Source organism: Ambystoma mexicanum, chromosome 9 (genome assembly GCF_040938575.1).
Source record: "Ambystoma mexicanum isolate Mex_15411 chromosome 9, UKY_AmexF1_1, whole genome shotgun sequence".
Lineage (NCBI taxonomy): Eukaryota > Metazoa > Chordata > Amphibia > Caudata > Ambystomatidae > Ambystoma > Ambystoma mexicanum.
This window is the reverse complement of record NC_090931.1, coordinates 577,755,930-577,783,720: the sequence shown is the minus strand read 5'-3', so window position 1 is coordinate 577,783,720 and position 27,791 is coordinate 577,755,930.

Here is a 27,791-nt window from a genome sequence, read left to right as displayed (position 1 = left end):
GGCCGATGAACAGTTACAGTGAGCTTGGGGAACATCACAGAGGACCCCTGACCTCCGGGAACCAAAAAGGGGAACCATACTCACCCCTTACCATTGGACTCAGCAGGAGACCGCGGGAATTCAGAACCTGGAACATAAATAAAAACTACTTTGACCTTCCCCAGGGACGTCATTTCACCACAATGACAAGGGTAGCGGAAGTGACATCACACGACCCTTGACCCCCTGATGATATCACAGGAAATGATGTCATTTTACCCCACCCCGAAGTGAAATCGCAGGAAGCGATGGAACACGACCTTTCACCCGTTGACAAAACAGGAAGTGGCATCACATAGACTTCGAAATCACTATACGATATCACTATAATGTGATGAAAATTTCATACAGGAATGGGTCGCCATATGTATTGTTAAGATCAGTGCATATAGGCCCATATTACCAAATTACTGTGAATGCAAGCAGACGTTCAAGACCAAATGGTAATGATGTGTTATTATATAGCACTTACGCTTAAGCGCTTTATGTAGAAAAAATATACACCCAATATCACCCAACCTGTGTTGGTACTCATTTATCGACTGCAGAAGGATGAAATGCTGAGTTGAGGCGTTTAAGAACAGACTAAATCAGTGACTCACCCCCTGAAGTGTGCCTGAAATAAACCTACCTTTAATGAGGCTAGCAATGATTGTATAGAATTCCAGAAAGACACATTATTTGGTATTCCTATTCTTTCTTATTTAGGGTCGGTGCTAAAAGTGTTAGACTTGTGGCACTCCTGTTCTTATTTTTAAGGGGTCTGAACAAGAAAGACAGCCACTCCAGAAGTAAAGAGCCACATGGTGCTGGCCACAGCCCAGGCGCTTGCATTACAAGCAGTTGCGATCTCTGGAGACCCCTAAATGATGCCCGTGACCTTCCCGGGCACCATCCCTACAACACAGCAAGCCTGTGCAAATAAAGTGAGTGGTGCTTAGCCCCTATTTAAAATGTTTGCACCTCATTAAATATTCCCTGGAAGGTAAAAGCCAGGCCAGATTGGTTAGGGACCAGGACCTAATCCTCTCAGAGGAGGAGTAAAATAAGAACAGGAAGGGTGGGTTATTTGGGTGAGGTCAGCAGTGTAGGACGATCAACTGACCAGTGGAAGGGAAGACACAGCGACAGATTGTGGAGGAGGTGCGGTATTGGCTGGGGAGTGAAAGTGACACTGCAAATTGGTTTGTGTGCTTGGTGAGTGTTTCGAAGAACTAGTTTAAGGAGTGAGTGTGAAGCGAAAGATGCAGTTAAATAAGCGTTTTTTCATTATTAGTGGGTAGAGGAATGCAGTAGAGGGAGGAGGAGTCTATTAGAGGGAGGAGAAATGTAATAGTGGGAGGAGAAGTGTAGTAGTAGTAGGAGGAGTATAGTAGTATTTGAGGATGCGTGTAGTAGTGTGGGAGGAATACGAGGAGTAACGTGAGAGAAGGAATAGTAATATCAAATGGTGGAGGCTGATATAGGGGAGGCTTGCATAGAAGGGACAGAGAGAAGGAAGGAGGAGGTAGGTAGCGTAGACGGGATGAGGTGAGCGTGGGTGTTGGTGAATGTAGTTGAATTTAACAGAGTAAGTGCAAGGTACTATGCCAAAAAAAAAACTTAGAACACTAAGGGGGTCATTACAACCCGGGCGCAAAGGGATACCGGACACCGGTAATGACACCGGAGCCGGTAATCCCTTTGCTCATTCCCTATTCCGAAGTTCCTTTGCGGGTCCTTCCTTAACGCCTGGTTTTAGCAGGCATTAAGGACGGGACCCGCAAGGGGATACCGGTGTTAATAACGGTACCGCAATTTGCGGCGCCCGTTATTGCCGCCTTCCCCCTTCTCATTGAGCCCTATGGGGGCTCAAATGGGAATGGGGAATGGCATTTCAAATGGGGATTTACTGGTCCCGCAAAGGGCGGAATGGACCGGTAAATCCCCATACCACCACGTTGGTGGCGGTACCGGTATTGGTGCTAGTCATGGCGCTAATAGCACCATGACTAGCACCAACCTCGTTATGAGGGCCTACTGCTTGGATAGTGTAGGGGGAGTTTGAAAGTCCCTGAGTAAATTAGACAACCTGCAAATAGGGAAACCAACTTTAGAAGGCAGATTTTTACACAGCAGGTGTCAGCAATCGGTGGGAGTAACCAAGGGTTATGGGCGCTGGGCGTTGCGTTGGAATTGGTTGCATGCAAAGTTCCCCAAAACGAATCGCATAGTTGAGTCGTTTGCCAGTAAATCAACATGACTGATGCTCTGAAACAAAAGATGAGCATAAAAGGGAATTTTTGGGTTTGTTTCTAACCATTTTCCCATGCGACATGAAAAGTACTCCAATTGCACTGATGCATATTTCCGGGTGGCTGGAATCCACCATAATCTCACGGGATTATGGCAAAACGAAAAAAAAAAGTTGGAAAAATTGCGTGCGCTTAAAGAAATGCATTCATTGTACAATAGATGCCAGGCCAAAGCATGGTAGCTGGAAGCAGAACAAAATGAAGAAGACACCAGTGTTGGCATTCGCTATCCCAAAAGAACCCTTATTACAACCCAAGGATAACCAGCAATAATTCTGTGATAATGATAAAAAGCATATACTGTTTTGTTGTCAAGTTCACAGGGTTTGCCTTTAACAGGCTGGTCACATGTCCAACGCTCTGATCCAGAAGCACGAACGGAGGCAGTCGGAGAAGCAGGGTGAGCGTGCACCCGATGCTGGCTACATCGCATTCAGAAGCACACACGTAGGCAAACAATGGATGCAGGTTGAACCTGCACCCAATGCGGATCACAGGTTAAATGCTCGATAAAATCACAATGAGATGATTTCTCAATGGCAAAATTCCCAGCAATCGGTTATCTGATATAAACGATTTGATAAAAACTCTTGTGACCATGGACGCCTCTGTTGGGGAGGAGGGTCCTGGGCAGACGAAAGAGCGAGGGACTATTCTAAACCCTTCAAAGATAATAAAAATCCTTGCACTGTCTCAAGGACTCTGAGTGTGTTCTGGGCTTTTGTGACACTTGATAGCCTTTGCTACTATTGACTATCCACACTATTACACACATTATCAACTGACACAGGCTTCAGGAACACCATCCAGAGCAGGATCAAGCCCTAATCTACCTTTCCAAACACTATCAGTGTGTTCAGGTGTACCCGTCCAGATTTGATCTACTTCCATTCAGAATTGGATTACGTGGTGCGTTGAAGTAGCTCTCATATAAAGCGGCTGAGCCACACGGGATTATGTTGATCAGGCCCCTACCCAATGTGCCTTCCAGCATATAGGAACAGTGGGATTCTCTGGGCTCACCTCTGCCCTAAAGAGAGCAGTATTTCATTACTGCAAAAGAGGTCCTCTTTATTTGAAACATGGATCAGGATCCACAGGGTCCAGCATGCTTCAGAAGAGTCCATCTGTAAGAGTCAATTCCTCACTGTGAAGATTGATTCTTAAATCATGATACCAAGTCACCATTTTAAAACTCCATAATGAAGATAACCATTGTCAAACAACTCTCCATTTCAACCTTGTACCCAACACATTTGCTAACATTTATACAAGCAAACAGCATCTGGTGTATAATTTCTGAGCAGGTAGTAATAAATAAAGTTGACAAAACCCAACAAAAAAGACCCACATGAGGGGTGGGTTGATACCAAGGCCGTGCAGACTTGTGAGAAGTCTGAGAGAAACCCAGGTTGCTGAGAGACAGGAGAGAAACCTGAGAGGAGCCAAGTTCAGAGAGAGACAGAGATGGTTGATGTATTAAAGGAGCCAGGTGCCATTGGAAGGCCTTACACATGTGTGATGTTCAGAATTCTTGTAAAAGGTAGAACTGTGAGTAAACCCCCAGAAGGGGTTGCTTCAGAAACCTTTCAGTTATATTTAGTTTATTTAACAGGGATTTGCTTTATATGTTAGGAACACTTTGTGTTTACCAAACTTGAAGAAATCTTTGTGCTATCTCGTAATTAGCATAGAGGAATTACGAAGAATAGATTTGCACTTTTTTTGTTTGTCATTATTGGAGGCTTCGTTATTATAAAAAGATATCCCGGGAATGACAGAGACTCTCAAGGAGAGGTTCAGGATATTTATGTTAAACCATTGCATCACCCTGAGGTGCATGGAGCATTTATAGAATATCACTTTAAGATATTCCATCTGTGACTCGGTCAGTAATCTGATCCTGCCAAGAGGGGATGGGAATCCCTCTCAGCTTAGGGTGGAAGGCTTGCTAAATTGGAATCCAGAGGCAGTCTTACACCAAAGGGGGGATTTGACAGTTTGGAGGGCCATAGTCCCTTCTATTCTTTATCTGCCAGTGTGCTTGGCAATAGTACCATTCAATCACCCTTTGCATGTGTTACAAGCTGCTGGCCAGTCTGTCTATTGTTTTTTAGGCAACTAAATCTAACAGCATCTGTAGTGTTGGGCAAGAATGAGAGCAGCCCACAGCAGCATCCAGAAAAGGACAGCGTACCAGCACACCCCGATCGGCAGCTCCAGGAAGAAGAACTGCTATGCAATGCTGCACATCGTGGAATGGCTTCCCGGCAGAGACTGTAATCCCACAGACTTTGGGGATCCTTACATGTACTAGAACGCTTGCCATGACCAACCATGGACTAACCTTCGCAGACCTGTGCGTGATTAAGAGCCAGGTCTTAAACCTCCTTAGATGTAGTTTGTGGATTGCAAAACAACACTGGGAGGGGGATCCAGGGAATGATTGACCTATAGGAAAACCAATTGAAGAAGGAGTGAGCGGACAAAGGGGGCTACAGGAAACAGGGAGTTGGGGGTTGTGCATGTGAGACCAAAGGAGGAGATGGTGGCAGAGCATAAGGAGGAAAGATGGTGTAGAGGAGCGTGGAGGCAAATTATAGAAAAGAAGAGGTATTGTTTTTTTTAGAGAAATTGGGACTCTGTTGTTAGTGTGGGTGCAAGTTGCTTGAGTGAAAGTGGTAGTAGGAGAGTAGGGGGTATGTGAGATTGGACGGTAGAGGTAGGCCTGAGAGGGGAACACAGGAAGGATAGAGGACACAGAATCTTAGAGAGAGAGGAGAGACAGTGAGTGGATTGGGAGGGAGGAGACTAGGAGGAGGAATGGAGGGTGATAGAGAGATACAAGGAGAGGAACATAAGAGTGCAGAAGAACCTGAATGTCTGGAAGGCACAAACCTTAAATCATACTTTGAGGGAAGTTGTTGATTGCTCATTGAGGGTGGCTAGATATATAAGGCATTTGCCTTAATGTCACCACAATGAGATATGTACCTTTTATATAGTGGGGGTTCCAACTCTAGTGACCAGGCAGTTGTATAGGGGTGCCTGGGCTTGGGAGGGACTGTACATTCCTAGATGATAGAGGGACAAGCATTAGCGCACGTTTTAGTAATAATAAAATACCCCTGAGCTGTCTTGGGAGTTGGTGTTTTCTCGAGGCCATCTGTGACCCATCCTTGACACTTGTTTACTAAAGATTTCCAGCTAGTTTTACACTGAGTCCTTACTACCTTTATGTGCTAACCCGATCTAAACTGTCTGTTGTAAAGCTTGAAAAAGAACTGTTAGTCGAAACTTGTCTGTTAAATTGTGTCATTGCTCAGAATTCCCAGAAGTAGCACAATTCTCCATTAAGGTGAGCATGGAAGTTCTGGGAGGAATTATTGCTACAGACACAGTCAACATACTTCAATTTGCAGCTAGCCTATTACCAACAACTCCAAACAGACACAACTCCAAGATTCTCTTACATAAAATCGATGACTTCATACTTTAGCTCTCTGATAACCCGAAATCAAAATTCCATGGTTCTGTGTGAAAATGTACCCAGGAAAATGAAGTGATGTGAAAAAGAAGTCACCAAAATGTAGTTTTGAAAAGTGTACTTATTCTATACAAGCAATGTAAAGTGTGAAAATATTGCCAGTAATAAGGTCACCAAAAAGCTATTTTTAAAGACACAAAAGTACTAGGCTGTAACCCGAAGAATGACCCAAACCTGTAATGAAACCTTCACAATCATCAAACTCCATTCCTAACCCTTTCCCTAGCTCTAACTACAACACTTATTCTACCCTGACCCCTTAACCAACACTATCCCTTGAGCGCACTAAACCATTTTATTTGCATGTGACTCAATACAAAACACCAAATAAATAGAAAATGAGCAGTGAACCTAACTCCAAGCCCATCCCCTGCTCACGAGAAATTCCATAGCCATTTCCCTAATCGAAACCCTTGCTCTAATACTAACCTTACCCTAATCTCAGGGCTTCATTACGACCCTGGCTCACCCGGATTGAAGAGGGCCGGTACAGTACCGGCCCCCTTCAATCCGGGAGCGCCGATTACAAGTTTCCCATCGCGGGACCCGGATCGCACGCCTGGTAAAACCAGGCGTGCTTTCCGGGTCCCGCGAGGGGAAGAGGGAGGCAATAACGGGCCAGATGTAATCTGCCCGTTATTACCTCCCTCCCCATTCCCATTGAGCCCTATAGGGGCTCAAATGGGAATGGGGATGGGTTCCTACATGGAGGAATTACTGGGTCCTCCTATCTCGGAGTAACCCAGTAAGTCCCCATTGCAGGAACCCGGTAATGGAGCACGGAACGGTGGCAACCATGGAGCTAATAGCTCCATGGCTACCGCCGTTCTCGTAATGAGGCCCAAACACTTACTCTAATGCTTATTCTACCCTAACCTACAGGTTTATCCTAACCCCTATATTACACCGACATCACCAGTCCTCCCCAATCTCCTTATCCCTCTCCTTAATACTTACACAAACATCCCTCTATTAGCTCTAGCCTTACCATAACCCCCACCATACCACTTAACCTGACACTTACTCTACACTTACTCTAACTTAACTATTAACCAAGCCCCAATATCACCAGCCCTCTCACAACCAGCCTGACCTTACCCCCTTTACTAATCCTAAACCAGGCAATCACAAGCCCACTAGACCCTCCTTAACTCGCACATTTACCCTAGCAGCAGTCCATTTTCTTGGTTACTTTTTTAGCTATGTTTATTTACCACTTTTTGCTTGGCGACTTTTTCACTGCAGAGGTATTTTCACCATGATTTGTTTTCACTTACTCCATTTTTGTTGGCAACATTTTCACTGGACACCATATACACTGCATTAACAGTGACCACTCTTGCGTGGCTACATTTTACAAACAGCTCAGTCAGATTGGTACCTCTTCTCTCTGCTACATAAGATAAAATCTTACCATGTCGAACTGTTGTCTTGGCCCCATTGCTGCATCACATGAAACTGGCAATGTTCCACTCACTAGAATTCCTGACTGTGCTAACACCACACAAGAACATACGACACAGTTGTCTCTCGTTTTCAAATTGAAAAATTGAAAACATATGGCCACATTACATCTCCCCAATTGGCCTTTACTGGCTTTCCTCCAGGCATGCATCAAATACAATACCTGCTACATCACCAACAAGGCAGTAACATCTAAAAAACCACCATATCTAACAGACATGTTCGTCATCACAGGAAGCCATCTCAACATCAAAATCCAAAATATATAGCCAGGGTGAAACTGATACGTTCAAACTGGAAAAAGACAGAACAGCAAGCCTTCTGCAGGCAATGCACCCAGATCTGGAACAACATAATCTACTCTACCTCTTATCAGACTGTTCCCTGCATTTTCACAAATTAGTAAAGATGTCAAGGGACACCTCTTAAAGGAATCTATCACAGTTTATTAACACCTGTCAAGATCCCCAGCCCCTTCCTTGTGCACACACCTCTCTCTCCTCTATGGATACAATTGTGAATCAATCCACTATGTACAAGATGGTGATTCACCCCCCTTCCCTCCCACGTTTGTTCGTACATCCCCCTAACCATACAGAATACTCTGGTGCACTCCATCTATGATGGCACTTCATACAGCCTTAATACCAATGCAAAATACAGAAATACCTTTTCAAATTCCACTCGCATTTGGACCCATCACCACCATATATCAGATTAAAGCCCCTGTTACCATTTCTGTAAACCAGGGGTCTTCAGCTACCTAGATGCAATGGACTAGCACTTCCATAACCCTTCACAGTTGACAATACTGGCTAGGGCTGATGGGAGTTGTAGTGTAAAACATTTGGAGAGCCAAAGGTTGCCATCACCTGATGTAAACACTAATGTGCATGTTTTGCTGCAGTTTCTCCTTTGCAATACCTTGTGATTCGTTTGCATGAGACCACGTGATATTCTCAGTAGAAAGAATTCTTACCTCAGGTACTGTACTTTCAGGTGGGTAGGCGAGTAGATCCCTATTCTCTTGCATACAAAAATGAGACCCTTTTCTCAGGTTCAAGCCATGCACCATTTTGATAACCCTTGATAGCCCTACTCTGTGGGCAGGTTGTTTAGCCTGTCGGACCAAAGAGCGAATGGTGAGGGAGGCGCCCTGGGATTCTAAATGAATGGGGGGTAAGGGAGCAGATAAAGGCGTGGTGGCAACTGCCAATTTCCACTCCCTTTGCTCTGCCACTATCTAAAGCCATGTTCTCTGTTCATATTATTTCTGCCACCATCCTAGCCAATCGACTGGTATTTGGAAAAGAAATGGAGACCTAAGGAAACGTAATCCGTTAAAGTAGTATTTTGCCAGAGTCCCAGTCATGCTGTAAATTCTGTTCTTTTCAATTTAGAACGGTGTAGCTGTTGGCTGCTTAGTTGTAGCTGAAAAAAAACAAAGAAATAGGACTGTTGCCGAAATATAGCTTACCGATTTCTGGAATTCCAAAATGAACTCCAGATGCTTGTCATGCAAAAGCAGAATCAAGGCCCAGATGGAATTCAATCAATGCAAACATAAAACAAAATGTTCTAGTCTTTTTAATACTTTTCTTGTAAATCCTATTAGACGTTATCCTCGAGCTAACAGTTATAATGGGATTATGTTACCTTTCTTTTACATTAGGCCTTCTCCTCAGGTCTTCCCACTGAGCAAACTTATTTTATGATAGTTTATAATTAATATCGTGAAGAATGTCTTTGACTTACATCCTTAGCATAAATATTTCAACAGCTTCCCCCCTCAGTATCATTTCCCGAGACGATTTATTTAATGGAATACTTGGTGAAAAATCCAATGTGCTGGGCCGTAATTCAACATTTTTATAATTACCAAGGGCCCACAAAGCAGTCACTGCAGAATCTCCGGCACTGGCGGGACAGTTTCGGACCAATATGTGTAGGCAGGTGTGCTAAGACTCTTGCTTCTTGTTTAAATTATGGAGGTGCATTGCAGTCTTTTGCCATGAGGATCTATTCTATTACTTCTCAAATGGGAGCGTGTGCGTCTGTGTGCTGGTGCGCCGGCGAGCGCGTGTGTGTGCGTGACGGAGACAAGCAGCACCTGCGGTGTGCTATGTGTATTTGTATATTTATTTAAAGCACACATAACCCTTAGGTATCTGGGCGCTAGTTTCATTGTGGAAGGACAGGTTATTTATAACGTAACGTGCTCCTATCAAGCGCAGATCCGGGATACAAAACCTGTGTTTGCTCAGCGTGGTCTTGCTTTCAAGACCCGCGCATTGCCACAGAGCTATCCTCCCGTTGTTGCAGTTCTACTTGTGTTGGTCCTGCCTCTCTTCAAATTCTTGTTTGTGTCCTCTTATGTACTTATGCCATTGGACACAAGACTGCCTGAGCTTAATGACACCAGATACTCCTATGTGTTACTGAATCCACCTGGCTCTAGTTTGTACAAGTGGAAGGAATATTAGAAAATGTCATCCTCTAGCCAGTTGCTGCATCGATGGCATGTTTGTTCCTGGGAGATATGGTTGTTTAATGGTGGTACTGTTTTAGTGTCCATTAAGCACTGTGTTATGACTAAGGGCACTGATTTTCTCTGTGTGACTAACATTTTCCACAGGCGGTAAACATGGTGCAATCCGCAACCATGATCACTCATTTGAAAATGTTTGAAAATGTTGGTGACATGCCCATGAATTCTTGAAACATTGATGGTATTGTCTTATCGACTTATGAATGTGGCATTTGAGTATTAGCGATGTGTGCATTTCCTGCACTCTGAAACCGATAGAGCCACAGCTCTGGTCAGTATCTGCTGGGAAAGATAGAAGGCTAGCCGATGAGCTGGAGGGATCAGAGAATTGTATTGTATTGGTATTCCATTGGTTGATCAGACACTCCCACTGAAAGTGATGTAGAAAGAGCAAAAATACAGAGAGCCGGGGCACTGCCTTTTTAGGTGCCTTTACACATCTTCAGTGATTGTGTTAGTGGAGCCAAGCCCTGTCATGAGTGGGTAATGCGTAGGGATTTCAAAAGGGGGAACACTTGAGATATAAGTAGATATTATGGAAATTCACATATTTACATGTTTACGGCATCAGGAATAGAGTGAGGGGAGTCATCAGGGGTGGTGGCAGCACCTTGACTGGCTTCTTGGTGAAGCTTGTGGCTGGCCTCAAGCAGTTCCACTAATTGAACTGCTTTGGTACCCGGTGGGGGAGAATTCCAGTGTTGCAGGGTCAGGAGAGAAAAGGAGCAAAACTAGGAGGTGGTGCAAGTAGGGGTATGGGGACAGAGAGGTTGGTGAAAGTTGTAGAGAAGATAGCCCAAGTAAGAGAGTAAAGGGGGATACAGTCAGCCAGGTAGTGGAGAGCTGGGCCAGGAATAGATTTAAAGACACAGAGTAGAAACTGGAAGATGACCCACATTTGCATTGAGCCCCACACAGCAGGGTGGTGATACACTGTGGTAGGAAAAGATATACATTATTTGTTGGGTAGGTGCAGCAAATTTGAGCACTTTGTTGAGTGAAGTGAAACAGTAGAGCAGAAGGCCAGGGGTAGGAAGGAGCAGGAGTCGCGTTTACTCAGGACTTGGGTTCGGATTAGAGGTTTGGCAGAGTGGTTGGTACAGTGCAGGCAGATCTCTCTGGTCTCCCTGATATTTAGATGGTTGATCCTGGCCACAGTGGCAGGGTGAGAGATGAAGTGATTTAGTTTATGTTCTCTTCAAAAAAGGACCCCAAGTTTGCAAGCATTCAGTGATAATGGGAGAAGGTCTGGAGGAAAGGATTTAGGAATGAGAATGAGGTTGTCATTGGAAGATGGTTGAAACATCTTGTCTGTTTTAAAGTATCAGACTGGTGAAGAGACCTCTGTTGATGCACTCAGAGATTTCAGTGGTGAAGGAGAAGATCATCAGTAAAGTGATGGTATGAGAAGCCAGATGTTTCCCATGTAGAAGGTGTATAGTGTGAAGAGAACATGGCCTAGGACTGATCCTGTGAGATGCCTACTGGAAAAGGGTTTGAGGGTGTAGTTGGTAAGAGCTCCAAGAGATGGAGGAATGGTTGGAGGCCACCCATTTGAGTATAGCTTCCTTAAATCCTAGGAGTAAGAGAGATTAGAGGAAGGGGTGGTGATCCACACTGCCAAAGGCAGTACAGAGATCAACCAAAATGGAGATGGGCTAGGTAGACGTGGTGAGAAGTGGTAAGAATGTTAAAGTCATGAAACAGAGCAATTCAGTGAGTGCAAGCCTACTTAGCTCCAAGTAGTTGAGTATTATCTTAAAGACAACATGCTCAAGGATTTTGGAGTGGCGTGACAGAAGAGGGCTGATCAGTAGAAAGAGGAATTATTAGGGTCAGCTGTGTTTTTCTAATGGGTATTACCGTGGCCACATTGTATCTGGTTGTGAAGATGCCAGTGGTTAAAGAGACATTGTAGAGGGAGAGAGGTGAGAGCTGGTCACCGCTGCAAGTTCTTTGATAGATTTGCATGTAGAGGTATCACTAGATGTGCAGGTTGGATTAGATAAGTGGAAAGTGGGTAAGCCTGGTGAATGAAGTGGTTGCCAATTGAGATAGGGGAGTGGAAGGGTGGACAAGTGTCCCAAAATGTGCTGATGTTATAAAGGTCCAAGGTAAAGACTTAGCTAAGCATATTGGCGGGGTGAAGACGCGCGGGGTTGAAAGGGTGGACAAGTATACTGAATTTGGCTGATTTTATAAAAGTCTAAGGTAAAGACTTAGCTAAGCGGAAAAGGGTTATGTAAAAAGGTTTTTGGGGTAAATATCATCTGGAAGGTCAGGGACAGTTTGCAAGTGTTTGAGAGGAGAGAGAATATAAGACTGATGTAACAGGAACATTTGGTATAGTCAAAAGAAGTGGTCAGGTCAAAGAAAGATTCATTGCAAGCAGTAAGGCGAGTATGTGTCAGTGACCTATGTGGACATTCATGGTAGTCCTCAGTTGTTGGTGACTGAAAAGATCCATGTTTGAGGGTAGAGGCAGTCAAGTGTGAGGGAACAGGCTGGATAGTGAAATTCGAAGGTGGTACCAAGTGCAGTTTTGAACTCAGCAAAGGTAAGTCCAATAGCGTGAGGCAGTGGGAGGTAGAGACCAACATAGGGGACCATGCAGTCAGACTTACATTTTCTTTTGGTGCCAGTTTTGTGAAAGGTGGCAAGCGTGTGGGGGAACAGAGACAATGAGGTGAATGAGTGAGTGGTCAGAAGGTGAAACATCAACAGAGAGCAGATTAGTTAAAAGAGAAGGATAGGAAAATAGATGAGTAGAGTAGGTGTAAAAAATTGGACAGACATGTGTTTGAAGAAGGAGGAGAAAACCTCAGATGTGGAAGGCGAGCCAATGGTGCCTCTTTACTGAACATTAGTGCAACAACACCAATGTCTTGTTTTGTTAGTGAAGGATAGTTAGAGACGATAGGAGAGCCAGGATGGAGGGCAGCCTGCATGAAAGTTATGTCATGTTCATTCATGTTATGTGCATGTATAAAGTGCGCTTCCACCTGAAGACATCTTGGTGCTGGGAACACAACAGATACAGCCCATTGGCAAGCACAATCAATCTAAAAAAGAAAAGGTTTTAAATAACGCCTAAACTGGAAATGGTTCTGAGTGGGACCTAAGAGAGGATTGCAGTGAGTTCCAGAGTTTGGCACAGGCCACCAAAAATGGCCGGCCCCCAGTCCTGAAAAGCCTGAAGCGAGGAACCACAGTAATATTTGCATCCTCAGAGTGTAAAGAGCACCTTGGGATAAGGTGGGAATTTGAGTTGTAGCTATTCGGCGCCCTGGTCGTAGAACGCCCGGTGAACTGTGCACATTGACTTAAATCTGATCCATTTCAAGACAGGAAGCCAGTGCAGAGATCGTAGCATAGGGGAGATGTGGGAGCCATATCGAATGACACTAGCAACTCGAACTTCAAGATTCTGAAGGAGTTGCATACAATGAGTCAAATACAAAGGTTGAGCTACAAAAAGGGAGTTGCAATAGTCAACCCGACCCAAAACAAGAGATGCAACCAACGGCACATGAAAATGAGGAGTGGAGAAAGGGTAAAGCCAAGCGAAGAACCCTTACTTGGAAATTGCCAAGACAGATAGATCTGCCCTTTGCCTCAGTGGAAAGGGAGGAAGACATTTTGAAGCCAAGATCTTTGACGGCAAGCACCGGTGTGGGGAAAATACCCAAAGCAGAATCCCAGAATGGAGGAGCCCACAGAGAGGTGGCAGAAGGGGGGGCAACCACCAGTACCTCTGTCTTGTACCCATTCAACTTGAGCCAGTTGTCACTCATCTAACAGTTTACAGCCCCCAAGCATCCCTTCAGCTGAGAAGAAGTATCAGGCTCAGAGATGTTGAGCCACACAATTATTTGTCTATCATCAGAGTAGGAATAACAGCGGAGGCCATGGAGTGGATGAGCTCAACAAGAGTCTCTTTAATATAGAGGTTAAATAAAATGGGAGACAAGGGACCCCACTAGAAAGAGAGCTATAAAAGGAAGAAAATGAAAACATAGAAAGAGTTTTCCCCTTAGCAGTCAGAAAGGATGTAAACCCAGAAAAGACTGGGTCTGACAGTTCAGCCCCGAACAAGCGGTCCAGCATGAGGGAGTGGTCAACCGTATCAAGTGCGTTAGAAAGATCAGATAGGATCAATAAGGATCAAAACACCAACTCCCACCTGATAGGACAGTTGGGCCAGATCATCCATCAGACCAGGGCACTCTCTGTGGCACGGCCAGGTCAGAAACCTTACTGAAAGGGGTCATAGAAGGGGTCATAGAAGTGAGAGTTTTCTAGGAAATAACTAAACCAAGGAGAGATCAAAGAGTCTAAAACCTTTATGAAGAAAGGAAGGAGCAATATTGGGTGAAGAATTTGCCAGGCTGGTGGGTTCAAGGGAAGATTATTCCAAGAGGGGGATTACCAGGGTCTGCTTCAAATCCACAGGAATAATATTGGTCAAGGAAGAAGAATGTACTGCCTGAGCAACCCATGGGGCAACTTCAGTAATGATATCTTTAATACCACTTAGAGGAATAGGATCATCAGGGAAAGTAGATTTGAGCTTCATATTAGCGGCTAAAATATCGACTCGGGTAAACAAAGGAAAAGAGGACCAAGAGTAGCTCAGAGTAGCAGACTGCGTCACAGAGCCAAATACTCCCGTTCTCAAGCCAGAAATCCGACAGAGAATCGCATAATGCTTGGCATATAACAACTACAGAAGTAGAATTAAATGATAAAGTGACAGGAGAGAGAATCCATGTTTTGAATGCAGCCATCTGTGACAAAGTCCAGTTCAGACAGTCAGGAAGGGATACTCGGGAGACCAGGGTGAGTTGATCCTTCTGTGATGCAACCTCTTGAGATTTTACATAGCGGCACCAAATGGGTCTCTCCCTCCGAAGCAACCTCTTGTGCAAAGGGACCACAATGCTGACCATCCACTCAGTAAGTATTGAAAGTAAAGGGATCCAAGACAGAATTCAGTGGGGTCACTGACCTCTGTAGTAAAGGATTGGATAACTCCCTGTGGCTCACAAGAATGTTGTGTTTTACTTCATGAATTTGCACCCACTGTGCACAACCTGTGGCCAGAAGCAGTGGCTCATTCAAAACTTACCATGAGCAAGAGGGATTTAAGGAAACCTTGCGGCTTGTCTGCTAGCTGTCCTTCAGTATGTAGGAATGATTTCACTACAGAGAAAGCATGGATATGGCTTAGCGCCTTGACAAGCAAGTCTGACCCCCAAATAATGGAAAGCTTTTTAAGTTCTTGGGTGCCAGTCACTGGGTGATTCGGGCAATTAAGGAAAAGAACATTTAGGGAAAGTCATAACACATGAAGGAAATGTGTAGGAGAATTGAAACACTGGAGAGGGAAGAGTGACCATGGAACCATGGCTAATCCATTGTTCTGGCGATGATAAAGGAATAGTTCAACCAATCAAATACGTTATTAGGAAAATCAGAACCACGGCCACTTTATAAAAGTAGGATGAGGCTGTTTAGCTTTACAGGAGTTGGGAAAGAGAGTTGGAGAGCTTTGACCAGAGAAGAGAGGGTAAGCAGGAGCAGGAGAAACAGCGTTCTCAGCAGTGCAGCCCAAACCTGGATGTATGCTTCCAAGTGCCTTGGCCATAAGAAGTATCTGATTTGTAGCCTACTGGGGATTTAGCTCATAGCTTGGTAAGTAACAGATCAACAACGAGGAGAAGCAGGACACATCTTGTAGTTGGTTCACCCTAAGCGCTAGGCAGTGCACCATGAAAGTAAAGGAGAGCAAAGCTGGTAGTGGGCTAAAATCAAGATTGGTGACCTTCTGCTGGTAGATTATCATAGCTTCAGTCTGAAAAGGACCCTGAGTGGGGAGTGTACAAATTCCTGATGGTGAATGTTTGGGTATCCCCTAGGGCTAGAAGAATAACATGTTCTTAACTGGTAGACGTTTTCACTGATCTTCACTCCTAGAGGCTCCATAGTCTTGGGGCTAGGCAGAGAAGGCTTGTGTCACGGATGGCACGCTGTTAAGAGTGGCACAGGACACTCAGGAAGGGTTTGGGTGGTTGTGCCGAAGTAAGGTGGACAGATAAGTACACACACAGCTGAAAGTAATGAGAACGAAGAGTAGGCAGGTATAGCAAGGAAATAAGGTACAGCAGAATCATAGAGATCTTCGGTCTGTCTTTTAAGGTGTAGGATTTGTTCTTGAAGCAGGTATGTTCCATTAGCCAGATCTAAAGCTTCAGAATTTGGTGTAGCAGAAAATTCGGTTGTAGCAATAGGAAGACTGACCTTAAGGTTATTATGGTTAGTAGATACTGGGGAAGTATTAAGACAACCGATGGTCAGTATTGGTGTTTTGTACCTAGGACCAGGTGGACTAACCTCAGGATACTTAATGCCTTGTCCTGTCAAATGAGGGTTTCCAGCAGTCTGGGGAGCTTGCCAAGCTGATCTTGAGCATATCACTCTAGCAACAGCGTACTCTGGTGTAGAGTCTCCCACAATGAGTGCAATATCCTTGGCTGTAGCAGTGTGAGATGAATTGTCCGAAGACACAGGAGTGTTTTTCACTGTTTGGGCTAACAAGATCTGTAAGAATTCATTATCTTGCTGGAGCTCTTCAACAGATAAGGACTGCGGATCATAGTCGCAAATGTCATAATAATTACACATGGAAGAAGGGTCAGCAAGGCAGTGAGTGTAGTACTGTGCTTGTAAATCTTTGTTTACTAAGGCGAGACTGTTCTTTAGACTAATGTCTTTGTTTGATGTCTTTAGGGAAACTATAGATTTTTGTAAAGGTTTCTTAACCCGAAAGGAAAGCATCTTTGGTCTGTGTGTGCCTTTCCTGCCAATGGAACAAGACATTTTTTGCTCTTGCATTATGTCACGGATGGCACTCTGTTAAGAGTGGCACAGGACACCCAGTAAGGGTTTGGGTGGTTGTGCCGAAGTAAGGTGGACAGATAAGTACACACACAGCTGAAAGTAATGAGAACAAAGAGTAGGCAGGTATAGCAAGGAAATAAGGTACAGCAGAATGATTCCCTCTTGGGATGTATGCTGATATAGGTAAAGAGTATTCCGCAGACCTTAGGAAAAACTCTAGCCTTCTGCACAGTTTGCTATAACAGAGGCTCACGCTCTTTGCTCATGGCTTGGAACAACAGCTATGGGTGTCTGTAACATAGAAACAAGACAAGGGAAGGGGCAGAGGTTGCCTGACGGAAACCAACAGACAAGCTCTGTACAAAGGGGTCTACAAACATTACAAGAGAAGACACTAACAGACAAATCCAGGAAAAAGGAAGTCGATAAGCAAACTAGCAGAAGGAAATTAAGGGAAAGCCGTATAACAGGATTGGATAGGGATAAAGAACAGAGGGTTGAAAACAGGTAAGAAAGCAAGGGAGCAGCAGTCAGGAAACAGGGAGACTGCAATAACTGAAAGTAAATAATGTAGGTAAACTGTTGTGGATAGCAGAGGACGGTAGGGTACAAGGTTGAGAGCTCAGAGGAGTAGGAAAGCAATGAGCAAGCCCAAAAGAGCAGGGCTGTAAGGAAAGGAGCCCAGAGGGAAAGGGCTTAGGGCAGCGGAGTAAAGCAGGCTGCACGGCAAGGAGCCCAGAAGGCCCGGGCAGCAAGGAGTGAGCCCAGGGGAGCAGGGCCGCTGACTGTAGAAGGCTGCAGAGGACTGTAGAGGGCTGCTAGTCTGAGAACCCAGCGGACAAAGGCTGTAGGTAGCAAGCAGCGGAGCGTGATCGGCTGCAAGGTAGGAAGCCCAGAGGACAAGGGCTGTTGGCAGAGGAGAGAAGCAGGCTGCAGGACAAGGAGCCAGAAGGACCGGGCAGCAAGGAGTAAGCCCAGAGGAGCAGGGCCGATGACTGTAGAAGGCTGCAGAGGACTGTAGAGGCTGCTCGACTGGAAGCCCAGCGGACGAAGGCTGTAGGTTGAAGGCAGCGGAGCGTGATCGGCTGCAAGGCAGGAGCCTGGAAGACAAAGGTGGAAGGTAGCATCGGAGCGTGATCGGCTGCAAGGCAGAAGCCTGGAAGACAAGAGCGGAAGGTAGCAGCTGAGCGTGATTGGCTGCAAGGCAGGAGCCCAGAAGGGCAAAGGCGGAGGCGGGAAAGCAGCAGAGCGTGATTGGCTGCAATGCAGAGAGCCCATCAGGGCACTGGATCCAAAGCAGGAGTAAGGAGGAACCGCATACAAAGATCCGTAGCTCGAAGCAAAAAGGTGCTGGAGGGCTCTTAATGCAAGAGACTGAGCTCCTGCAGGCAGCTGCTTAAATACCGCCCTGCCCTGTACTGAGGCAGGCTAATTGGCAGCACCTGGAGCAGCATACCTGAATACAATCTGCCTCCTCCCTCTCTGGTCCTGAGATGGTGGAAGCAGCACAAATCCCTAGGGCTCCTAGGGATTGTAGTTCCGATGCTGACGAATGGGAATGGCCCAGAATTGATAGTTGTAGCAAGGTGCATTGTGGTACGTGTAGTTAGTTGAGTAAAATAAAAAAGCACCAAAGTCACACAAATGGGAATTAAGGACCAAAGTGTGAATAGGGGTTGTTCCAAGAGTATTCTGTAGGTAAATGAATAATAAATAGTCCGTAATCGTCGCCAATGTGTGCGCCCATGGCGCAGGCATGACAGCTTGTTTTCTGGTCCTTTCCCTTCTGCAGCAGCAGATTTCAAGGAGATGCTGAGTTTATCTGCGAGGTAGCTTGGTGACTTGAGGGCGACTGCTTTATAGATGATGCAGCAAGACTTGAAGGTGATTTGTGCGTACAATGGGAGCCAGTGAAGGTTGATGAGGGCTGGAGTGATGTAGCCGTATCTGCGTAGTCCTTGATGAGACATGGGGTGCATGTAGGACACTTCTCAGGGGTGCAAGGGAGGATGATGGGAGGCCTTTGTTATGTTATGTTATTTGCACTTGTAGTGTCCCGAAAGCCCACAGGCATCAGGACGCAAAAAGAAAAAGAGAGCAGATGACAGATTTGAGAATGAACGACACCAGAGGAGGTTCAACCAAAAACAACAGTTTTGAGACACTTTTGCAACTTCAGGAGATCTGTTTCAACGTGAAGAGACAAGGTAGCTTGTTCCACAAAGGGGCAACCTGCAAAACAAAGGACATGCCTAGCCCTCTAGCTCTCTTACTCCTAGGGGCTGAAATGCAGATACTAGATCTAGTAAACCTGGTCAGAGTACAGATATTAACAATTTCTTTAAGGTAACTAGGGTCTTGCCCATTTATGCACTAATGTCAAAGCCTTAAACTGAATACGAGCCTCCACAGGGAGCCAATGAAGACTTCTCCTGTGGAGAGAAATAGGCTCATGTCTCGGAACATTCTTCCCAATGCGTTCTGCATCATTCTGAAGGACTTGAAGTCGTCAGAGTTTGTTACTGCTAGAGCCCAGCATAAGAACATTACAATAGTCCAGCCGGGGCATCACGAGGGCGCTTACCGAAGTGGCACATTTTGCCTCGGAAACATAAGGTTTAACTAACCTTAAATGCTGCAGTGTGTACTGTGCCTTGTTCACTACACTCTCAGTATTAGCATTAGTATTCAGGGAAGACTCAAAAGTGATTCACAATGTCTTATCTTAACTTTTTCCACGGTAGGGATATCGTAGCCTTCCACACAAAAAACTGCATATTGTGGGTCCAGCATTGGATCTTGCCTAAAATGAGCCAAAGAGCATCATCTCTGTTTTCTTGGCATTTAAGCACATGCCATTTTCAGTCATCCACTGTTGGATTGCAGTATAAAATTTATTCACAGTATCCAGATCCTCAGTGTACTTGCCACTCAGCCCAAACAGGAGCTGGGTATCATCAGCATAATTCATAAAATGGACACCCAGCCCGGCCAACAAGTTACAAAATGAGCAGCAATTCATGTTGAAGAGGCATGGGGACATGCATGCACCCTAGGGGACCTCCCATTTCAGGAGTTCCTCAAAAGACCAGGCTTTGGCCCAGACAATCCATGATAGACGACCTGCCAAAAAAGACTTGATCCATGCCAGGGCATTACTTGACATGCCACCCGACACCCTCAACCCTTCGAGCAGCTTGTCATGGTCAACAAGGTCGAAGGCTGCTGATATGTCCAACAACATCAGCAGACCGACCTTGCCTTGATTCATGACCTGAAGCATCTCTGACTTCATGTCTAAGATGCACTCTCCATCCCATAATTAGGGCGGAAACCTGATTGTCATGAATGAAAAGCTCCAGAATTTTCCAGGTGTTCCTAGAACTGTGTGGTGGCAACTTTGTCCAAGAACCTAAGGAAAAACAGGGCATTAGTTATAGGTCTGAAATTAGTATAATCTTTGGGATCGAGGTCCAGTTTTTTTAAGAAAGGGGTAACAGAAACCCTCTTCAATGCCTCAGCGGCACAACCATCCCAGAAGCTATTGTTGGTGAGACAAGTAAGAAAAGGGAGGAACAGAGTCTTGTTGTTCAAAATAATTCTGGACGGCAGGAACTCTCCTGCACAAATAGTTGGCCTCATGTTTGTCATGATTTTGGCCAGAACATCCTTAGTTATGCTCCTAAATTCAAACCCTGAGGAGGGGGATTGGTTGGAGGCATCAGGCAAGATCGCAGAGTTCCTTTGCTCCCTCCCGGTCAGATTAGCCTGGGTTTTAGGTGGGCTGTCGATATTTTAGCTGCAAAGGCAGCTTGTATGTTTTTACAGTCTGTATTAGTGGGAGTAGATTTTTGCAACATAGCTTGTGGCTTTTCAAGGTCCCTCCGGATCTGAAACAGTTTCTTTGAGTTATTTTCTTCTTGGGTAATTTGATTATCCAGGAAAGATTTTTTCGCACGTAACACTTCTGACCTATATGTTCTCCCAATATTTTTCCATTCCTCCCTATTTTCTGGAGATTGGCCTTTCGTCCAGGCTCTTTCCGCGTTCCTGTTTTTCATCTTTAATACGTTCAAAACCTCACAATACCATTTTTGATCATTTTCTTTCTCTCTTCTACTTTTAGAGGTAGTAGGGGCAACACGATCTAACGTGTCCAAGAAGCATCTGTCAAACTCTGAGACCAGAAAACTGGGGGAATCTAAAACAGATGTAGATGACATCAATGAAGACAAACACAATTCTAAATGTTCTTGACCAATGTTATTAAAGTTACGACTAGATACATTGCACATAAACAAACAAACAAACATAGTATTCCTTTTCTGAAGATGAATGCAGGGTAACATACAAGAGGATGAGGCAAAAAAATGGTCGGTCCAAACACAGGGCTGAACAACAACCGGACTAAGGGTCAGGTTTCTGCTAGACACCCAGTCCAGTATGTTGCCCAAATTGTGTGTAGGTTCCTTTCCATTTGCAATGACAAATTTGTTTGTGGTGAGCAATTTCTCAGACAAAAGAGCTTGAGAATTGAGTGAATTAAACAACCAGTTGTTGAAGTCACCCAACACAATTGAAGCTGTATTAGATCTATGCAGCGATGACAAAAGCTCAGCAAAATTCTCCTGGCAATGTAATGGTTCATGAGGGGGCCGATACAACAATACAATGTTAAAACAGTTATTTGGAGAAGGGGTACTTTTAAGAAACAAAACTTTGGCGCCCCGACAGGTAACCAATGTTTGAAAGAAATTAAGATGGGCTCGAGCTATAATAGCAACCTCTCCACCTCTGTTCCCCTTTCTATTCTGACAAAAAAAGGAAAAACCGGGTCGGGTAGCTAAGTCAATGATTGGGCCACTTGAATCTTGTAACCATGTCTCTGTAATGGCCATAATATTGACCTCCTGGTCTATAATATAATCCCTGTTAAGGATTTCAATCGGGCGACACACCTTGGTCTTAGCCTAGTATGTAGTGCACAATTGGAATGCTTTCTCTTTATATTCTACGAATTCAATTTGAGATGGCACACAACCCGTCTCACACTCTCTTTTTCAAATACCCCGGGTCACAATGAACCAAGCCGGTTGGTGTGAATGCAATATTTATTTATTTTTAAAATTCAAAGGAAATCATACACATTTTAATACTGGGCAGCAATCACCAATGGGGTGATAATTACAATGGAAACTGAAACAATACACTTGGTTAACCTTCTACAAGAACACATACAAAGCACCAATGAATAGGACCACTTTTTCTATTTGGGTAGATAGCACCTGAGTTAAGATTTACCCCTGCAATGCTCTCCCTAACCCCTGGGAATCGAATTTGGAGTGGACAGTAAGAAGCAGCAGACAGAAAGAAGCAGCAGGGAGTCAGGGATATTGTGCAGCAAACAGAATCAAATTCCGACCTTCCCTCATAAAATAAGTGGCAAAAGATTTTAAAGCCCTTTGCAATGGCTCAAAATGACACTCAGAAATTGTCAAATAAATAATTAATGTGCGGTTAAATCTATGAGACAAATATGATTTCTCACGCTAGCAGGAATGGATAAACACTAGCAATCATAAGGCAAGTTCTCAACAAAAGGCATACAGTTCAATAACAAGTTGAAAGTAAGAACACGATGCAGCCAAATCACACTTTGGAAAGTTACATTTTACACGGATGCAGTTTTAAATATCATAAACGTTTTTTATGAAAAACGGGTGAAATTGTTGGATTTGGAATGCAGTTCTTGGGCTGATGGAATAGATGTATATCACAGGGACAACATAAGAGTGAAAGGATGGTTGTACTGAAGATTTGGATAAGATTTGCAAGATCCAAAGAGGTTCAGTTTTGGCAAAAGGAAACCGTGAAAGAGAGAAAATCGGCTGGGAAAGAAAGACCGATTTTACTTAAACTAGATTATTAAGACTATATTGTTAAATAAAGACACGGTAGAATCCCGGGTTAATTTGCAACTTAACCCTTTCACCCCGCGTTCAGATCTATACGGGAATTAATTTCAATTATTCCAAGTATCGCTACGGAGTTACAAGATGGGGTGAATGAAAGAATATCGCTAACACTAGGAAATCACAGACAAGATGCACAAAGAATTCTGACAGTAGGACAAATGATCAAGGCATAGATAGGATGGCTTAGAGAGTGGAATAAAGATAAAAGGGTCAGAATGGGTAGGCTAATTGTTTCTATGGGATGGGAAATACAGTCCACGCTTGAGTTTTGGGATTTTGGAACAGTCAACCAGGTGTGATCACCGCACGGCGGGCGCCCCTTACAGCAAACAGCTGGGAAATTCTGGTCACTGGATGGCACAGGTACCACAGATTTTCCCCTGGTTAATGGGATTTTAGTGGGATTTCTAGATCAAGTGCTTGCTGGGATGGGTCAGCTATGCTTTGGCCTGGCAGTGGAATCTGGAATCTGGCAAGATGGATGCAGAAGATCAGGAACGCAGGCACTGGAAATTCAGGAGAGAGTCTGTCTAGAGTCCTGTCAGCCACCCTTTATAAAAAAGCATGGTGACATCACAGAATTATATGGTAGGGCAGGCTTATCTGAGTACACCCCTAAAAAACTGGATTGGTCAGGGGGAGATTGTTACCACCTTCTTGTTAACTGATTGGACTCTTAGAGACATTACCTCAGCTTTATGATGTGGGTTTACTATGTACCGATCCTCCCACAGTCAATTTAGCCACAACCCAGTTTTGACATAAATGGCACATTTTTACAGTTGTTGCATCTTAACAAATCACATGGGCAGATTACATATTTTATGTAGAGCATGGCAGTCCAATTCTCACAGTTGTAGGACCTTGTTCCGTCCGTTTAACAATTTTTTGTCGTTTTCAGTGAGAAATATTCAGCCTAAAATTCTATAACGCTATACATGTGTATAGATTATTATTAGACATATCAGTATTGAATTTCACAATGGCATCATGTACACTTTCCTCAGAATGTCCACTTCTCTGCCATTTCTGTTCTCAACATGGCAGTGAAAGGTACCACTTCTTAAACTAAAAACCACAAAATTACATTTACACTGTTAACTATTCACATTTTTGCCAAGTCCTGTTGCAAAGATAAAAGTCTTAACATTTTATTAATAACATAGTCTTTGGAAACAAATGGGGCAGGCCTTTGTCCTTCATTTGGCCCATTTCTTTCTCATCTACCACCAACTGTCATTTCAGCCCTGGGTGGGGATGGGGGTTTCTGAGTTTGATTGAATGTTTATTGCCACTTCTCAACTTCACTGGTTGGTGTCCCACAATTTCTATTGTAAGAGGCCTCAGTCCAGACAAAGGTCTGCCGAGGTAGCAATTATCACCCATGTGTGCTCTAGAATCTATGTGTGCTCTAGAGGGGCCTTCTGTTGCTAGCAACCGCCAAGCCAAAACCTGTTTGGGGCTGACTTCCCCCATGTAGCCAATGCAATTTAAATCCTTATTTTATTTATTTTTGTTCTGAATCAGAAGAAAACCTGTTCAATAAAACCTCCCATATATGTTTCACAGCACAAACCCCTTTACATTGCTTGATAAGGGCAGGGCCTTATCCAACATACAGTTGTAAGCAGGTATTTGTTTTATTTCTAAAAGTACATTTGAACATGTGGTCACTGCTGGCATTTACTTTCAAATTCGGTTTTCTTTTCCTTTTGAATTTCCCACATGGTTTTGTAGCCCTAGTTAGTTTCTCTCATAAAGCAATCTGTTTAAGACACAGGTCCACTGAAATTGACCTGTGCGCAGAGAGCTAGGATTTGTTTTAAAGCAGTGATTTTTGATATTTTGTAGGCCAAAAGTCACTTTTTTTTCGTGCAGCTGAAAGTAAAGCTTTCGTTGATTTCTCAGATTTGGCTGACACAGCCTGTCATACAGCGATCATGTTCTATTTTGCTGGAGCACAATCTGGATATGGATGGGCATGGCAGAGTCTTTTTGATAAAAACAATGTGATGTGGAATAGTTGAAAATAGCATCAGGGCAACATCCTTTTCAGTGTAAAATATTCCCTTTTCAATGGGAACTTTTTGCAAGCAGCAGAGCAGCGATGCTTTGATTCGCCTCATTTGGGTGCACCCAAGAACACACTGGCACCTTTCTTGGTGTGCCCCTTGTTCCAACTCATCCAATAGCGGATTGGCAAGATGGTGCAACCATCCTTTTGTCACTGCAAAATGCAGTTTTGATGCAATGGTGCTCCAAGGAGCCAGCACAGCCATTTTGCTGTTGACTGCAAAAGCACAGCTTGGTTATGAATGGGAATTTGGCTGAGTGGGTCAATGTAGCCCACATCCCGCACTTCCAGTGCATGTCTGTCTATTGATCTTGTATTAGGTACCGCCAATTTAATAGCAGGGCATTGTTAACTAGAGAGGGGATTTTTTTTCTACGGACCGAGGTTTTCGCCAAATACCTGTTTATGGTATTTGTGTACATGAGGAGAGACCTCACAAGTATCCCTTGCCAAGTCCGTAAGGCAACTTCTCCTGTTCTCCTGAGAAGCCATCCAGCAGGGTTCAACGCCGGCGTGTCAGGCGCCTGAAAGTAAATAAGAAGGGAAATGGACTACAACTCCGCTGAGAATTGTAGTTAACAAGCAGCATACGTGCTTCAAAAGGGAAGGACCCCGGGAGCATTGGCAATGGAAAATGTGTATTAAATAGAGTCGGCTGTCAGGACGGTAAAGTGCAATGTGCAATACATTCTATAATAATGTAATTTCAAATCTTGGCAGTTTTGGAATAAGTAATAAACATGGTAAAAATATAGTCAGGGATACTTACTACAATGCAAAAAACACAATAACTACAAAGTACAACGTCTAGATAAGGGCTGCAATTAGAAATGAGCGGCCAGTGCAAAAGACAGGGTTTTTATACTAGCAAAGACTTGCTAGTCCCTGATGCGCTGAGGCGCCTGAAAGGTAATAAGAAGGGAAATGGACTACAACTCTACTGGGTGTTGTAGTTCACAAGCTGGGTACGTGCTTCAATAGGGAAGGACTGTTTGAGGAGGGTATTGCCCCCATACAGGTGGGATAGGACCAGTGCTTGGTCAGTGGATCTAAAGAAGTCTGGAAGTAGGAAAGGCTTGACTTTCCACAGGAGGGAGAGGTGATTCTAAGTTGTCTGAGTTATATTAGCTTCATGTGTCTTGAAGGAGAGGTGTTTGTCAATATAGCACCCGAGTGACTTGACGCAGGATTTGAGATTGGGTGTGAAGCCCTCAGAGTTCATGGTTGATAGGCAGGCCTGTGTCTCTGGGCGCTCAGTGTTGTTGGTGAGAAGTAGTAATTCGTTCTTGGAGTGGTTGAGCTTCAAGTATGCACTGGACATCCAACACTGCATCAGCGAGAGGCAGGTTTTGACCCTTTGGATGTCCTTGATGAAGTCGATCTCGAGGTATAGCTGTGTGCCGTCGGCGTATTGGAGGATGTGGATGTTAAGTGTGGCTAGGAGGGCTCCCAGCAGCTCCTTGTGTGGATTGAAGATTACAAGGGAGAGGATGGCACCCTACCGGAATGCACAGGTGATGGGTAGCATTAGTGATCTAGACGAGTCCATCTTGGAGTGGTAAGACTTGTCTGTGATAATTTGCCTCTCGGACAATTTTTAAGACTAAAAAGGAACAGCACAAAGAGAGCAGACTATCAGCTGGAAGCCAAAAAAAATGAACATAGCCTCAAATTGAGAAGTTACCCACAGAAAGTCACCAACGAAGCGAGTAAACGAGCAAAGAATAATGATCGAGGAGCCCTCCTAGAATACAAAGAATAGAGAGGGAGGAAAGATAAAACAAAACAATTGGTATTTGTGAATACATATAGTCATCTGTCAAATGGAATCAAGAAAATCATTGCAAAATATTAGAAAAAAGTGAACCGATTGCAAAACCAATCATTGCATTCAAAAGAAGTCAGAACGTGAAAGAATGGATCACACGGAACGATGTGAGCCAGAGACCGGTGAAAACAAATAACATTCCACAACAATGGGGACTCCAAGAAGTGCTAGGCCATACCCCTTGCGGACATTGTACTTGTTGCCCATTGACTTTTAAGAGCACATCAGTAGACATTGGACTGGCAACTCAATGGCAACAAAAAACTTTCACTAACTGCAATTTGAACATGGTCATCTATGCCATATGGTGTCCCTGTAAAAAAATCTACGTAGGTAAAATGGAAAGGAAAATAAAATTCCGCATTGGTGAACATCGCAGCTGTATTAAAAACCGCACGCGGAACGCGCCGCTGGTAGAGCACTGGATGGAGGCAGCACATACACTGGACGAATTGTGCTGGACCATACTATATAAACAAAAAACAAGCATGGATAGCAACAAAGACAAAAAGATCATGTTAAGGATGGAACAACAAATGATATTTTTGATAAACAGTATGCACACAGGCCTCAGCGTAAAAATCGACTGGAGGGCTTAAATATTGAGCCCCGATCGGATAAAACCATCTGGACTACTTTTGAGAATACTGAAACAGTGTGGGAACTGTATACCATGAAAAAAAGAAAAAAGAACAGAGTGGAGGCCAGATAATTATTCCAATATAGTGACCGCAAATAACAAACATTAAATCAACAATAGCTAGGAGGGTACATGATGGAGATAAAAGTTATTCCACGGCAGTGGACACTTACCATCAACTCTAACCAGAGTAAGAAGCCACAGCTTTACCAGGAAGACGGCATTTGGAAAACTACGCATGCGAATGCCGATCACCAAGAGTGCTCGATTAAATCACAAAGATGGCTAATACATCACATTGAGCAATAGTATATTCCACACTAGTAGATTTAGACTTTTCTAACTTGCCCATAAGAAGAAATGGAATCATCAACAGCGATGTTGCCAAGGTGATGAGATTTACACCACTACGCATGCGCAGACATGACGAAGTCAGGAAGAGTAAAAATATAAACCAATAGAAATCCACCCCGGAAGTCAGG